The following is a 15,157-nucleotide window of genomic DNA, read 5'->3' on the forward strand; positions in this document are numbered from 1 at the left end:
TACTGAAAAGTTCCTTTTGATAGATGTGAAATGGTGTGACAACTGTGTTTTGTGAAAGGTAAATTGATGATTTATGCATTAATTTTATTATAAAATAAGATTGTTTTTATTTATTGTTAATTCTAGTATTGTAAATTAGTATCAAATTAAGTAAAAATTTTTTCACAATAATATACATAATAAAACAACTACACACACACACACACACACACACACACACACACACACACACACACACAATGCTAATAAAATACTACCACTGTTGGTGCTACTTAAATTATTCCAAACAGTTGATTCACTTACATTTCCTGCAGGTGTAACTAAACTTACCATTGGAGCACACACACATACATGTGTGTGTGTGTGTGTGTGTGTGTATACAGAGAGAGAGACATGCATATATATATATTAAAAATTATATATATTAAATATTTATAATTTTATTTGTTTGTATATAAAAAGGTTCACTGACATATCTCATGCTCTGCTAAAGTCTCTGAGATGAAAACACTTAATGAATTAAAAATAGTAGAGATCCAAATAGCCAGCCAGTGAGTGTAAAACATGTCCAAAGTTGTAATAGCAAAAAAAGGTTTTGCATTTATGAACTTGGTTTATATTTTTTTCATTTTCCATTTTCTAGGGTAGTTTCCTACAGTTTAGTTGATTCTAGTTGCAGTATGCATTAAAATAATATGTCTATTTTAGCATATATATTTTACACAGAGTGAATGTTTCCCAATGAAAATGGTATTAAAAAATGTCATTATTAAACAATTAAAAAAATTCTTACACTGGCATATACATACACACACATGCGCGTGCACATGCACAAAATAATATAAATAAGAATTTATGTTTTTATAAGACTAAAAATTCATATAAATAATTATAACTAACTGCTAATAAAATAAAGTATTTTGTAATATAATATTACCAAACTGATAAAATTTATTTACCTGTAGTTTGTGGGATTACATCTGGGTTTCTATCATCCTCTATAGATGTAGTTGTTGTAGTAGCTGTAATTTGAGCTGATCTTGCTTTTTCTAATTCCTCAGTTGAACTGTACTGGCGTCTAGACAAGATTCTTCGTTTTCTTTTACGGACTAGAAAGAACACTACCCCTCCAAGTATAATCAAGATTACTAATATAATAGCAATAAGTGAACCATAAATAACTGATCTTGAATTGGCAGAAAAGACATCATCTGAAATTAAAATATTATTAAGCAACATAATTAATCAATAAGAAACAGCAGACTTTTGCTTTAAGCGTATCATAAAATAATAACATATTTTAGAGTTCTTTATTTTATCTAATATCAAACTGCAGTTGATGTCACACTTAGTAAATGCTCGCTTCAATCTACCAAATTTTACCTATATTACTTTACATTTCTGTAAGAGCATTGCTCATAAAAGAGAAATAGAGGTAAATGTTAAATAGAGGTAAATAAAAAAAAAATAAAAAAAGAAATAGAGGTAAATAGATGTAAATGAATTGTTGCTTAAAATTATAAATATAATCTAACAAAACTTAACCTACGCTCGCTTTGCTTGCTAACCTTGACTGGCGAGCTTAGGTTACGATTATATTAGGTTAGATTACATTTATAATTTCTTTGCAAATACACACTGATTTGGAAGAAAAATTGTGCAAACAATTGCACATTTTCGAATTAGCCTAAACTTGTATGGGCTCATTATAATAAGCCTGAAAAATATCAGAATAATTAGAAATTGCTAGATAATTTTTCAATTTGTCTGGTGCATTGCAAAATGTTGTAGGCTCTTTGCAATAAATCTGATTTTTCAATTTGCTTCTGACATATATAAAGATAAAGAAATATATATTTAAAACATAAGTAAAGATAAAGAATTGTTATACAGATAGGAAAGACATTGACAGAAAGCGTTATGTAAACCGAGCTGTCGAACAACATTTTGATTTATCTTCCATATTATTTAATTTATATTGAGATCTTGTAAATGTTGGGAAGAAAAAGTACTTTCATGTATTAAAATCGAACACGTTCTTGAACAGAATTATATGCAGATGACCAACTGCTAATTTATGAGTCTGAATGAAACCCTCAAAAAACTGTATACATGATGTGATCTATACAGTGATTATTATCTACATTATATAGAGTGGTTATAGAATTTATCATGATTTAATGATTAATCATTGTAAGATATTAATTGTGTGATCTATATTATGTACTGATCAGAATAAAATATTTACTTATTTCATTCTCTGTCATCTGAGTAAACCATACAACATGGAAATATCTTCATCAAAATCAAAATGCTCGCTTTTCAGAGAGGATGGCTAATAAGAACAAAAACTGAGATTCAAGACAAAGTTCTGTAAAAAGTGACACATTTCAAGTCTCTTGGATGTGATATAACATATAATATATGAATATTAAAGGGATATGCCCTTAAAATAAAAAAAGTTCTGCTTCTTTAGTGTAACTATCCACTACATTCTTAAATGGAAAACTTCCAAAGAAACTTGGCTGCAATTTTCAAGATGATGGCCGTATCAAGTTTTTTATGTAATGCAGAAAGTTAAACTTAAACTAGAAGAGATCTGTCAAATCTAAAATATAGTTCCTAAGAGCTTTTGAGTACTAATAAGAGTCATTCTATTTTTATAGTAATTCTACAACTAATTTTGTCTAGAAAAGACTGTGAGTAGCATACTCAATAAGTAGTATAATAGTGACTGAACTATTCAGAATTGAGTGTTTTCCGAGTTATGTATTTTCTGTATTATCAGAGATGTAAAAAGCAAAATGAGTAACATTATTGTTATTAAAGAAGAAATTATAAATAAACAAAATTATAAATATTATTAAAAAAATATCAGAAAAACTGCTCTGGTTTAAAGAACAATTTAAATATATATTATTGCAAATGAATATTTATTTTTAAAGGTACTACTTTGCTGATATCCATGATACTGATCTACACCTTTCATTTGACAAAACTTAGGCTTGAATCCCAACATGCTTGGTATTTTCCAATCATTAAAAAAATCTGTTCCTCATCATTAAAAATAGAGAGAGGGTAAAATTATTATTAATTGAGCAACAGCTTGCAGTTCTTGAATTGATTAAATAAAAAACAGGGATAAGAAGCAATTAAACTAAAAAAAAAACAACTGTTAAAATTCCTAATTACAAAAAAAATAAAGCAATTAAAAAAAAATTTAACAATAAACTGAAATTTTCAAATATTAAAAAAGATTTTTTTTGAGGATAGTTTGATGTTTTTTTGAATTCTTTTTATTTCTGTGCTAATCTTTTGAAAGTACAACATAATTATTACATCTTGTATCTCTTAATACAAGTTTTTTCACAACCTGGGGATGATCCCCTTTCATATCAATAGGGGATCACGAAATTAGCCTAAAACTTTACATGTAAACAATAATAATCATATTTTGATAAAAAAAATCATTTATTATAAACACTTTACTTACATTTTTAAGTACACATATAAAGAAAATAAATTAATGAGATGGTTGCGTTTGTTTTACATTTAAAAGCTTTTCCGTATGTGGATCTATGTTAGAAACACACAAAAGCAAACTGTTTTCAAGGGATAAAAGATGATTCCTACATTAAATTTTTAATGCAACCATAACGAAAAACCCTTTTCACAGAGGTAAGCCATGATGAAAGGGAATTAGTATTTTCAATGCTTCTGTGACTAAATTTCCATATTCACTTTGACAAGAAAGGCAAAATGTATCTAAATCTTCAGATGTGCACAATGCTGTATTGTTGTAATGTTTTATTGTCAGATATTTTGATGAGCTGGTCATGAATCTCAAATTGTAACTTAGCAGCTTCAACAACATTTTTACTAAGTGGATTCAATACTCAACTGATCAAGACATCATTTTTATCTTACTTCACCGACTGAATAATTACCTCGCACAAATGCCCTTCATACTATCCAAACTGTGATGAATAACAGTGTCTTCTTCATCCAAATCTTTTTCAATATAATCGGAAGTGAGTGGAAACATATCAAAATTTTTGCTTTGAAGGTGAATAATCCATATATCAAGCTTCTTAATGAACTTGTCTGAACTTTGTCTGAAACTTTGTCTGTCATTAATAAAATGTTTTATCATGTCCTTGTAATTTCATCAGATAAGTAAGCCAATAGCAACATATACTCATTATTCTGTAAAAATATTGAGAATAGCATTTGTTTATCCTAGAAAAATATTAATTCATCTCGCAATTCTAATAACTGGGCTAATACTTTCCCCTTCATAACAATCTGCCTCTTATGGAAACATTTTTTCCTTTTTGCCCATTTTATTGCATAATTTAGCAAACAGCCTATTCTGTAATGGTCGACTTTTAAATTTACCCATTTTTACAGCTTTACAAAGAATTTGTTTAAGATTTTGAGGCATATTTTTTGTGGCAAGAGTGTCTGTGACAGAAGTAGTGCGTCCATCCCGCTCTTGGTATAAAATGATCTTTTAATTTTTTCAGAATTCCATTTTTCTTTTCTGTAACTGCCTTTGCACCATCACTACTTCCTGCAATACATTTTATCAAATTTATTTTATAGATTTCATTAACTTCATAAAAAATTAAAAAAAGACATAGTCTTGTTGCATGACCAGGTATTGATTTACAAAACAACGTATTTTCTTTGATTGATCTGCCCCTATTAGATTCATATCTCACAAAACATAAGAACTGAGACATTTTTGCCACATCTGTTGATTTATCAAACTGAATACTAAAAAGTTCACTTGAACTCACTTGCTGACATATCTGATCATGAAAATCAGCAGCCATGCCTTGATATTGTGCTGTAAGAGAGCAGAATTTTTTAAAATTTTGATGCTTTTCCATACCTCTAAAAAACACTGATCATATCAACTGCAGCGGCAATATGAACTTTCCTGCGATTTGTATGGGTTAAACCCATAAAAATAAGATGCTTCAATTGTATTTTTATCAGTGTTGGCTTGATATATAGATAGAAGCTTGTTAAATTCTCAAAGTATTTAATTTTCTTTAAAAAATTCCGAGGGTTTGTTTTTATGATCCAGATGTTTAATTTCCAAGTATCAAATTAATTTTGATGACTTCATGCTTTCATCAAAGAGGACTTGAAAGAAAACAACACATTATGGATTTCCATCCAATGTGGTAAAACCAAAATTTAAATAACAGTCATTGTAAGATCTTGTATTTTTACCAATCAATTCACTGGATGTAGATGGCTCACTTTGTTTTTTCACAATTTTATCCATTTTAGATAAGAAACTAATTTTTAAAAAAATAGGTAGCTTTCTTATGAAATCTGTCTAATAGCTATACCATTTGACCACACACTAAAGAATAAAACCTCAATTATTATTTTCAATGAAACTATGCTTTAAGAAACTTAAATAAAGGCACCACATGTACGATTTGCATTCGAAACTAAACTGATGTTCTGTAATCCCTTACGCTTCTTTTATACTGAAGCATGACGTGTTCAAACATATCACATACATGTTTAAACATGATGGTCTCACAGCAAATATTATGCAAGCAGACCAAATCTCAAGGAATATACACATCAAGTTGGAACCTGTAAATTGCCTATGTTTGTACATTTCATACATGTATGTTCATACCTGTCACTATCAATGCAGCTAAATAGTTTTAATTAGGTTTCATTGGGTTAGAGTTGACAGTAGTGAAATATTTATTATATTTTTTTACTTTTTGTGGATTGTGGATCTAAGAAGGTTGAGATTCGGTGTTTTAATATAACTCATACCTAAAAATGCAGATATTTTCTTTACAAGATTCTGCCACAAATTACGTTTTTCTTCTACTTGAAGACCTCTTCATTTTATTATCCCTACTAATTTTCAACATCCTCCTGTAGCATTACATTTTAAAGGTCTCTACTATTTTTTTTTTTTTTTTACTTTTCATACTGTCTAATTGTTGTACTTCACAAAAACATTTTTAAGAAAATTTTTTTATTAGATTTACATTAAATAAAAACAGACTTGTTTTCTGAATAAAAATTTTTCTTGCTTTTACAATCTGCTTTTGACTTCTATCTTACTACTTGTATGTTCATACTTTCAATAACAAAGTAATTATAGATATCTTTCCCTTGATAGCAAAATTCTGCAACTTCTTGTATATTATATTCACCTACCTAATATTTAATTCTTCAGTTATATTTTTTCAGTCACATTTCGTTTATTTAGTTTTAATCATATCCATTTTTAAACTGAATTTCTTACCTAGAGATAAATCCATAACATTTACAATTTTTTTTAACTGAATTTTTGCTCCAGCTAAAAGAGCAATATCATTGACGAATCTTAAGAACTCCCCCTTTTTTTTGATAGTTCATCATAGTTCCTTCTTTTAAATTAGAGAGTTTCAATTCCTAAATTATTTTTTCTAAACAAAAGTTGAAAAGTAACCGGTACAAGCTACATTCTGCCTTACTACAATATTTTGTTATAAACATAAAATTAGTATAAAGTTGAAAGAGATTATAACATACCACTAGTTCTTCTGTGTTCGTGATGGGTGTGTCCTAATGTAGAAACTGACAACATAATAGAATCACTACTCCTTCCTTTCCCATTGCTAGAATATATTGAAACCGTATAAGATGTACCAGGTTCTAGATCTTTCAAATGAAAATCTGGTACCCCATGACTAGTAAGATTTGTTACTAAATGTCCAGCTTTGCCTTTACCCTGCCAGACTTCGGCAGCAAACACTTGTGGTAATCCTCCATCAAAGCCAGCAGCACAACGAACAAGAAGCCATGTCTGGCTGTGGTTATTTGATGAACAGTTATATGGTGGATCTGGTTTTCCTGTAAATAGTGACAGAAAAGAAAATAGCAATAGTACTGAAATAGGTTTCACTTTGTACAGTAGGTAATGCAGATAACTTATATTATGCATTTATAAATATTTAAATCTGACAAACTGTTGGAATAAATTGTAGATTATAATTCGCTTCTGATTATTATCTTGGGAGTTTCATATTTTTAGAATTTATGTTTGGGTTATTTAAAACTGCAGACTTTTTGAGTAAAAAACTGAACCAAATTTAATAACATTTTCAGTAGTAACACTAGTTATAGAAGGTGGTTGGTTACATGAGTGACTGAAAACATGAAGTAAGTTTTGAAAAATTGTAATATTTATTCAATTTCAGTTTGTCATTTAATAAGTTTATAACTTTGTACAATTTTCATGAACAGTTATCATGAAGCACTGTTATAACAGTTATACATAGTATAACAATTAACAGTACAACAGTACAATGTAACAGTACAACAGTTAACAGTTATGCATAGTATATTTGCACTAATCTAAATTAAAATTTTACTTAATAGTTTTTTTATAAAATTTTAATACAAAACATTACTTGCTTTGTTCATTTTAATACTTATCTCCCATTACAGTTTTTATTCTTTATTAGTGTAAGCAAACTCATTTCTGGGTATGTGGGAAGGTTTTTTATAATCTATCATTAACACAGCAATAAAAATTCATAATTATACTTTCATTTGCGGGAATTTTATAGTCGCTTAAAGATTCAAAAAGTTTGTCTTTATAAGAATATGGTATCATCTAATTCACAAAAAATAAAAATTAAATAATACTTATTAAAAGCAATATCCCTGCATAGGTAATGTCTTACAAGAGGCATTTATAAGCCTTCTGTAAGATACTGCCTATCTTGGAGACGAGTTTACTGTTACATAGTAAAAAAAAAACAACACATTTATGCTTTTTGCACTGATTATTATTTGCTGACTGCTGATATATATGATTGGTGCACAGCAAATGATGTTTAAAAATATAAAAGAATGGAATGAATTGTTAGTTGTTAATTAAAAAAAAAAAAGGAAAAAGAGAATAGAAAAAGAAAAAATATATATATATACATTTTGTACATGTGCAATTAATTGTTCTTAAATGTAACAGAAAGAAATAATCTGCCCTTTTTTTCCCTTCAATTAAACATTATGAGATATTATTTAAAAATCCTACAAAACAATTCACTCCAGGATTTCTAATTTCTTATGGGTTATTAAAATATAAAATGTTGATACATTAATATTTGATGATATATCTATTAATATTAGTTCTTTAATGTGAAAATCTTATCATGTGTGGACGAATTTGCAAGCTTGGCTATATGAGGCAGACATATGCTGTGATATGTGTACTACTCTTTTCCATGACAATGTACTATATCAGCAACTCTGTACAATTAGTTTTAGTAATAAATTTAAAAAAAGTTAGACACAATGAAAATATATATTTTTTCCCCAGTTTTTTATTCCATCATTGTGAGTAAGAAATTTTATATCACATTTATTGTATATTTATTTCACTGATAAATATATTTTACTTATTTTATATTAATGCATATTGATTTTAATATCAGTTGTAAAAAGTATTTATTTTAAAAGTTATAAGTATAAAAGCAATTAATATACTAATGCAATTAGTATAAAATAAATTTGCATATGACTCGAGCTTAAAATCAATAATAATAATAATACATAAAATCAATGAGTAGTGTACATTGGTAGTTTATTACTTAGTTATATCATTACTTATGTTTAGTCACTTCATTGTCTGAAAGTCAAGTCTCATAATCAACATAAATAAATAAATTTAATTTTGTTTTTAGTGTCCTGTAATGATATTTAGTTTATGTTACTTAGTCAGTTAATGAATATTTATGTAAACTCAGTCAATTTCATAATTTTTTAAAATTATTTTTGTTTTCATGCTAAAGTGTACAAACTTAAAAAGGAAAGAAAAGTGCTTCTTCAATCTACATCACAATTATGTTAGCTATTATTATGTTAGCTTATTAAAGATGTTTAAAAAAGATTCAAACCTGCCAGTGGATTGACTAGTTTTGATAAAGGCATTGTAAAAAGATGAGTTAATGGGGTTACACAGTAGAGAAGGAATTGCCTACTTTAAAGAATCTGGGTCAAAAACTTTTATCAGTTATTTCAAAAACAAAAACTAGGTTTCAAGTGGTGTAAACTGAAAATAATAGGAAACTTTTAATTGAGAAAATCAATTTTTATTTTTTGGGCTTGATATCACAACACAAGCTTGAAGTTTGTGTATGGGATGTGGAAATGGAATTTGCAGTGTATGAAAAATGGCATGCCTGACCGGGATTCGAACCCAGGACACCTCCAGATGAAAGGCGGAGATACTACCACTCCTCCATTGAGATTGGTGGAGTATTTTCAGTAGAAAAGAATTAGATATTTAAAGGCAATTAGTAATTACAGAAAACTAGTCTCCATTTGTTTATTGAGATGAATCATATATTTCAACTTCACATTTAACGACAAAGTTATGGTTCAATGATTAGCAGTGAAGGATTTAAAATACCAATTAATAAATAAGATCATTTAATAATATTCTATGCCAGAGAAGAAATGGAGTTTGTTCCCAATGTAATTTTAATTTGAAAAGTCAGTTCAAGTAGCATTGACTATCATGCTCACATGAACGTCAACAATTTTTTTGAAATTGGATTTAGAAAATTAATCTCAAATCTTTCTCCACAGTCTACTACAACCAGGTAGATAATTTTCCCCATCACACATTAGACTACTTGATAAGGACCAAATTAACTCAAAAAAAAGTGACATGATTGACTGACTGGAAAAGAATCATATTCCATTTACTTTGTCACTGTTAAAAGCCACAGTTATATGAATTAATTAATTTACATAAAACTACAAAGAGACAAAATCACTTAGATGAACTTTTAGACAAACATGGACATTGAGTTCTTAAAATTCAGCTTTACTATCCAGATTTTAATCCAATTGAGATGGTATGGTCAGCTACGAAAAGACATGTAGTTCATAACAGTATTTTACATCAGATGTTCAGAAATTAACTGAGAATAAATTCAATACAATGAATAAAGATGATTGGAGGAAACCTTAGGTGAAAAAGGAAAAAAAAAATGAGTAGCTGATTATTTAAAACTTTAACTCTTAGTAAATTAAAAAACAGTAGTTATATTTAATGCAAAACAGTATAAATAGTCAAGGGTTTTTTAGATTTGTAGTTTTGAAATCTAATGTTTTTGGTAATTAAAATCAAGTTTTTAAAATGATTAAATTTGGAAGGCTTAATAGTCTATGACTAGGTGGGATTGTTATTCTTCTATTAATTGAACAGAACATTAATTAATGTTTTTAGATTGAGTAGATGTTTTTGAACTGTTTCATCACAAACTATGATAACAACTTTTCTTAAAGTTAATTATAGTGTGATCAGGTACACTATAGGGGAAAACACAGCTTTTGCATGACGTTTTTATTGTGTATCTTTGAGTGACCTATTTTCTTTGTATTAATTGTATTGTGAATTTGGTGAGGGACATTATTTGTGACTGATCCTGTCTTGGAGCTGGTGAGTATTAAATAATATTTAAAATAGCCTGCTAGGGCATAAATAATGAACAGTTGAAAGTAACACAGCTAGCTAACTCCAACACAACCTTCTAAGTTCTGCTAATTCAATGCTCGGCCCAGCAGATTGTCGTAAACAAACATTCCAATCCTACCACTTCCTCTGAGTACAAGGGAATAGTAATGAGTATGAATTACCAAGTAACAATATGTGAAAATGTATCTAAGAAGACACCTGAAGTAATAACAGATTATAAATAATCTGGAATAATCATGATGAACCATCAAGTGAAGCCAGTCATTCAGGAAATAATGCCCGTCTTACTAAACAGATGAAGAAATCAGGGAGTTACATCACCCCAAAAACTAACTTCCCAATAAAAATCAAGACATAGTACTAGATGCTGTAGAGGATATTCCAATCAGTACCTATATTGTAGCCATTAGTAAATTAGTCACTTCCAAAAATACCTTATACGCATCCAAGACTCCAAGAACCTATATTCTGATGAACAGTGATCTTGTTAAATTGATCATTAGCAAAAACAATCAAGTTAATGCTGGCAACCACCTCCTGGAGATTCACTCCTTGTTGACTAAATTCAAATGAGTAGTCCTATCTAATGTCTGCCCAGCCACACTCCCATGAGCAAGGTATGGAACAAGATCAACAAAATCAGAGGAAACGTGGTTGGAAAGTCCAACCATATACAAAATCTGGTTGAGAGTGGCTGCGTAATACATGACCCTTACGACGTAGCAAATATTCTGGGCAACAGGTTTTCACTGAATTCTTGCAACTCAAACCTTGATGACAGTTTTCTGAGGATTAAGAATAGCCCTGAATTCAGCTTAGAGGACATGCTTTGGTGGGATACTAACATCAACCAGGAGCTGAACGCCCCTCTAACCTTGAGTGAATTACGGGATGTAGCAAATTTAAATTCTTCTAGCTCTGGAGCTGAAGGAATATTATGTCTTCATACGGGAGGTTCCAGATTAAGGTCTTCACTACATCTTTCATCTGTTCAACACTATTTTTTAGGATGGAGTGCTTCCAGATATCTGGAGGGAGGATGTAGTCATCCCTGCGGCTAACCCCAGCTGTGACTTGATTTTGGCAGAGAACTACCATCAGATTGCTTTAACATGCAGCCTTTGCAAGGTGATGGAGAAGGTAATAAATAAGAGTGAAATGGCTTCTGAAAAGAATGAAATTCTTCTCCCAATACCAATATGGGTTCAGAGAAAAGAGATCTACCATGGATCTGTCTATACACACACATCCATCTGTCTATACAGATGGATGTGTGTGAGGCATTTGACTCTAAGAAGCACCTCCTTGCAGTGATCTTAAACATTGAAGAGGCCTACAAGATGGTTTGGAGAGAGAGGATAATCCCTGTCTTACTACAGAATGGTGTTAACAGGAATGTGTTGAACTTTGTGGCTAATTTTCTGATTAAACGAACAATCTCTGTCAGGGATAATGGAGTACTTTCAGAAATCTTTGAAATTATAAATGGAGTCCCTCAGGGATCTGTCCTAAGTGTGATGCTCTTCTTGATGGCTATAAATTGTGTAATGATGTAATCACTCTGCCAGTGCAAAAACCACTGTCACCTTCGCTGACAATATCACTATCACCTGCAAAGACAAGAAGATTGAAACTAGTAGGAAAATAATGCCGAATTTGCTGAACTCATTGCAATGATACACACAATGTAGTATTTTAAATTGTTGGCAAATAAATCAAGATTTATTGTTTTCGCTTTGACAGCTAGACAGATACAAGAACATGGTCATATTAAACTTAGGTGAAGGTGAGATAAAGAGAACAATTGAGATTAAACTTCTAGGTGTGACTTTTGATGACAAACTGACTTTCTCGAGCCATGTTAAGTACAGTAAGGTTGAATGTCTTAGGAGAATTAATGTTCTTAAATTCATATAATCTCGCAATTGGGGTGCTGATAAACACATCATTCTGAACACATATAGAAGCACTGTTTTGTTGAAGCTGGAATATGGGTCTAGCCTGTATGACTGAAAAAAAAAGTTAAGGGCTTACTAGACTCCTTGCACAATACCTGCATTCACATATCCACAGGGGCATTTGCCACTACCCCTATACCAAGTTTACGAACAAAATCCTATAAACTTTCATTACATTACAGGAGGAAATACCAGGCTATCAAGTATGCAATCAGCAGGTCCCGTTTTTCCAACTGCTCAAGGCAAATGACCAGGGTTGCTCACATTCTACAAATCGAGCACCACAGCCTTTCAACCTCAGACTGCTTCGCTATTTCCAGGAACTAGACCTGCCTGTTCCAAATATTCTTGGAAAGGAAATGTAGGTTGTGGTGCTTCTTGGTTGCAAGCATCTCTAAAGATCAAAAATTTACCATGTGGAAGTCGTAGATGGGACCCATGTTACCAATCTGCTAGAAACCAATTAACAATATGACCAATAAGTACAATGGGTACACACACATTTATACAAACGACTCTGTCTTTCCCAATGAATGTGGCTGTTCAATTACATTCCCTGACAATGAGTTAATATGTAAGCTTAGTGCCTACTCCTCTATGTTCTTTTGTGAGGCCAATGCGGTTTACTTCGTCTTGAGAGTTATTGGTACCTGTAGTGCCGACAGCTTCCTAGTAATAACTGACACTATGAGTGTACTTGAAATCTTGACCTGCAGACGATCTGAACCCATCATCCAAATAATCTACGATATCCTTTCCAGAATAAACAAGGCATGTATTCGAATGGGTCCCAGACCATTGTGGCATCCTGAGGAACGATCGGGCTGATGAGTGTGTCAAGAGAGTGGCAACAAATTGTCTTTGATAGGATTAACATGTGAGAGCAATTTCATGAAAATAGTCTGTGTTAAACTACATTCTCAGAGGAATAAGTAATGGCTGTTAAGTCCTCCCTATGGCCTTATATCTCCCATCAGTGAACGTGAGATCCCTTATGGACTACAGTATGGGCAGTGAAAATAGACGAGTGGTGATGTTCCAATATTTATTAGCCATTTATTATTTTTATTTTATTTTGTGTTTATTGTGTTTGGTGTTTATTGCTTCATTATTTATGATGTTGTAATTAATTTATGTCACTAATGACTATAATTGGCGAAACTACAAACGATGGAAAAAAAGGCATGCTATAATTAACTTGAGGAAAAAAATTATTAACATTGAAAACAGAAAAAATAATAGATTTACAAATGCAACAGGAACATTTTCATTGTACTTTGTACGTATCTATCTGCTAAATAACCAGTATGAAAAGCTGTGACTGATGTATTTACTATAAAGATTGTACTGATAAATTTGTAAAGTACACTACAAAAAACCATTGTAATCTAGTGAGAAATTATAAAATCAGTCATAATTATTCTGAAGTACAAATAACTTACCAGCCGGTACAATATGAAAAACACAAGGTACTGTTTGTGATCCAAGAGAGTTCCGTCCCCAACAAAGCAATGTTCCATAATCAGCTTCTGAAACAGGTTTGTAATTGTCAATACTTCTTCCTCCACCAGCTTCAAAACTCTCCACTGAACGTGCTTGAATTGCTGAGTTGTTGAAACTCCATCCGAACCAAAGAGCTGGAGGATTAGCATCTACTCCACAACTGACGGTTACTTCTTCTAAACGAGCTACTCCATATACTCTTTGCTGACTTAAACGACAGTGTGGTTCATCTATTGAAAAAAATAAAAATAAACTAAAATATTTTTTTTATCACTAATTTGATAAGTGGTTTGATACAATTTTCCAGTCCTTCCTATTCTATGACTTACCTCTATTAACATTACTTAATCTTCTACTAACATTACCTAATCTTTTAACCTCAACATATATGCCCAAATAGTATAGATATTTGCTTTAAAGAATTATGCTTTAATCATTGTCTCCATTCACAATTACTACCTTTAAAATCTCTTTCTAAAACCTAATTAGCCAACTATGAAAGTCTTAATATAATATCGAAAACATTACTTCTACTGCAATTAAGATTCTTAACACAAACTTATTTCTTCTTCAGTTTTTCTTAAAACCTTTGCATTTAATGTCCTACAAAACTATAATTTTAAAATTCTCTCACAATGTTATATTTCAAATGTTAATTATTTTTTGCCTTTCCAATTGGCTACGTTTCATTCCCATAATGTGAATTACTCCACACAAATTTTAAAAATATAACCTCTAATTCCTAATTCATAAATTAAATTTATATCTAAGTAAGTAAATTTGTTTTTAAACTAATATAAAATTTACTTTTAGGTATGCAATAATCAAATAATCATAAATAGTTTAAATTTTAGCTGTTAAAATCATATCAAATAATAATGTTCCATAATCAACTTCTGTAATCGATAATTAATGTTCCATAGTCAACTTGAGGTCTGGTTGCCTTAATATGGGCTACATCCTTTTTCAGGAACTACTCCTTAGTCTGATCTCTCCCCAAATATCCCATCCAGCATGGTAACATTTATAACACTGCACTCTGCTTTTTAAAGGCTTATGAGCACCCTTATCATCTGCCTCATGATTTATTTATACAGGAATCATTTATTTTTTTCAGAACATAATAATACTAAATGATTCCTGTATTAAATGTTTCTGAAACCATATATCC

General features: G+C 30.5%; 1 protein-coding gene across 5 annotated transcripts in view; it reads right to left on the reverse strand.

Annotated features, from left to right (window-relative positions):
- The window catches only part of LOC142324763 (uncharacterized), a 101,010-nt gene that overhangs the window by 21,373 nt on the left and 64,480 nt on the right, over positions 1-15,157 (reverse strand). For all 5 annotated transcript variants that reach the window (XR_012756387.1, XR_012756388.1, XR_012756386.1 and 2 more), the window contains exons 5-7: positions 13,926-14,216; positions 6,565-6,885; positions 960-1,211 (exon numbers count right to left, since the gene is read on the reverse strand). The gene's annotated coding sequence lies outside the window, so the exon portion shown is untranslated. The remainder of the gene's footprint in view (positions 1-959; positions 1,212-6,564; positions 6,886-13,925; positions 14,217-15,157) is intronic.

This window comes from Lycorma delicatula, chromosome 5, assembly GCF_047948215.1.
Source record: "Lycorma delicatula isolate Av1 chromosome 5, ASM4794821v1, whole genome shotgun sequence".
Lineage (NCBI taxonomy): Eukaryota > Metazoa > Arthropoda > Insecta > Hemiptera > Fulgoridae > Lycorma > Lycorma delicatula.